Genomic DNA, 2,964 nt, shown 5'->3' with positions numbered 1-2,964 from the left:
AAGCCTCCACATTGACTCTGTACCGGTACCCCCGTATATAGCCTCCACATTGACTCTGTACCGGTACCCCCGTATAAAGCCTCCACATTGACTCTGTACCGGTACCCCCGTATAAAGCCTCCACATTGACTCTGTACCGGTACCCCCGTATAAAGCCTCCACATTGACTCTGTACCGGTACCCCCGTATAAAGCCTCCACATTGACTCTGTACCGGTACCCCCGTATAAAGCCTCCACATTGACTCTGTACCGGTACCCCCGTATAAAGCCTCCACATTGACTCTGTACCGGTACCCCCTTATAAAGCCTCCACATTGACTCTGTACCGGTACCCCCGTATAAAGCCTCCACATTGACTCTGTACCGGTACCCCCGTATAAAGCCTCCACATTGACTCTGTACCGGTACCCCCGTATAAAGCCTCCACATTGACTCTGTACCGGTACCCCCGTATAAAGCCTCCACATTGACTCTGTACCGGTACCCCCGTATATAGCCTCCACCTTGACTCTGTACCGGTACCCCCGTATAAAGCCTCCACATTGACTCTGTACCAGTACCCCCGTATAAAGCCTCCACATTGACTCTGTACCGGTACCCCCGTATAAAGCCTCCACATTGACTCTGTACCAGTACCCCCGTATAAAGCCTCCACATTGACTCTGTACCGGTACCCCCGTATAAAGCCTCCACATTGACTCTGTACCGGTACCCCCGTATAAAGCCTCCACATTGACTCTGTACCGGTACCCCCGTATAAAGCCTCCACATTGACTCTGTACCGGTACCCCCGTATAAAGCCTCCACATTGACTCTGTACCGGTACCCCCGTATAAAGCCTCCACATTGACTCTGTACCGGTACCCCCTGTATATAGCCTCCACATTGACTCTGTACCGGTACCCCCGTATAAAGCCTCCACATTGACTCTGTACCGGTACCCCCGTATAAAGCCTCCACATTGACTCTGTACCGGTACCCCCTGTATATAGACTCCACATTGACTCTGTACCGGTACCCCCGTATAAAGCCTCCACATTGACTCTGTACCAGTACCCCCGTATAAAGCCTCCACATTGACTCTGTACCGGTACCCCCGTATAAAGCCTCCACATTGACTCTGTACCGGTACCCCCGTATAAAGCCTCCACATTGACTCTGTACCGGTACCCCCGTATAAAGCCTCCACATTGACTCTGTACCGGTACCCCCGTATAAAGCCTCCACATTGACTCTGTACCGGTACCCCCGTATAAAGCCTCCACATTGACTCTGTACCGGTACCCCCGTATAAAGCCTCCACATTGACTCTGTACCGGTACCCCCGTATAAAGCCTCCACATTGACTCTGTACCGGTACCCCCGTATAAAGCCTCCACATTGACTCTGTACCGGTACCCCCGTATAAAGCCTCCACATTGACTCTGTACCAGTACCCCCATATATAGCCTCCACATTGACTCTGTACCAGTACCCCCGTATGAAGCCTCCACATTGACTCTGTACCGGTACCCCCGTATAAAGCCTCCACATTGACTCTGTACCAGTACCCCCATATATAGCCTCCACATTGACTCTGTACCAGTACCCCCGTATAAAGCCTCCACATTGACTCTGTACCGGTACCCCCGTATAAAGCCTCCACATTGACTCTGTACCGGTACCCCCGTATAAAGCCTCCACATTGACTCTGTACCGGTACCCCCGTATAAAGCCTCCACATTGACTCTGTACCGGTACCCCCGTATAAAGCCTCCACATTGACTCTGTACCGGTACCCCCGTATAAAGCCTCCACATTGACTCTGTACCAGTACCCCCGTATAAAGCCTCCACATTGACTCTGTACCGGTACCCCCGTATAAAGCCTCCACATTGACTCTGTACCGGTACCCCCGTATAAAGCCTCCACATTGACTCTGTACCGGTACCCCCGTATAAAGCCCCGCTATTGGTATTTACTGCAGCTCTTGAATTATTTCTTTCTTATCTCTTATTTTTTTTATAAGTGTTTTCTTAAAACTGCATTGTTGGTTAAGGGCTTGTAAGGTCTAATGTTGGTCTACCTGTTGTATTCGGCTCATGTGACAAATACAATTTGATTTGATGTTGCTGGGGGTGAGCTACAACACACAGTGAACAAATTAGCAACACCGGACCACAGAGGCATCATGGGAAATTCATGATCAGGAAGTGAGCTAATGAGACCTGGAGTCACACGCACACTCACACACATGTTTTGTTCTTCACACACACAGGAAGAGAGACAGGACCCTCCTAATAACACAACGTTAACCATGTAACTGTCTGCATGAGGGATGGAGCAAACACGCTAGAAGTTAGTACCATGCACACTCTCTCTCTCTCACACACACACACACACACACACGCACACACACACACACGCACACACAAACACGCACAAACACACGCACAAACACACAAACACACGCACAAACACACAAACACACACACTCAAACACGCACAGATAATTATAGAGGACCACCGGTGGCTCTCGCCCACGGAGGTAGAAGGTGATTAGTGTTACTCCACCATCCCCTGGGGCCCCCTGACAACAGGAGAATTAATACCCACAACACACACACACTTCCACTACACAAACCTCAACATAAATGAGGAAGAAGGTTACAAACAGTAACTATGGCCGGGAGAGAAGAGAGATGAGACAGGAAGAAAGTGTGATTTTTCTGGAAACTGCTTTTCGAAGCATAGCCTATCTTTGACTGTGATTACTGTGTGTGTGTGTGTGTGTGTGTGTGTGTGTGTGTGTGTGTGTGTGTGTGTGTGTGTGTGATAGATTACTTATCTTGCATCCGGCTGTGCTGTCTATCTTGCTGCTTGATAGACTAATATACTGTAAGCCTGCATTACAGACTGCATTACAGTCTAAAGGTGAGGTCACAGTCAATGTAGCCATGCATGATATCTAACTTGTGATGGAA

Source organism: Oncorhynchus mykiss, chromosome 3 (genome assembly GCF_057628025.1).
Source record: "Oncorhynchus mykiss isolate SJ-2025 chromosome 3, ASM5762802v1, whole genome shotgun sequence".
Taxonomy (NCBI): domain Eukaryota; kingdom Metazoa; phylum Chordata; class Actinopteri; order Salmoniformes; family Salmonidae; genus Oncorhynchus; species Oncorhynchus mykiss.
The sequence above is the reverse complement of the archived record's forward strand: the minus strand, read 5'-3'. Positions refer to the sequence as shown.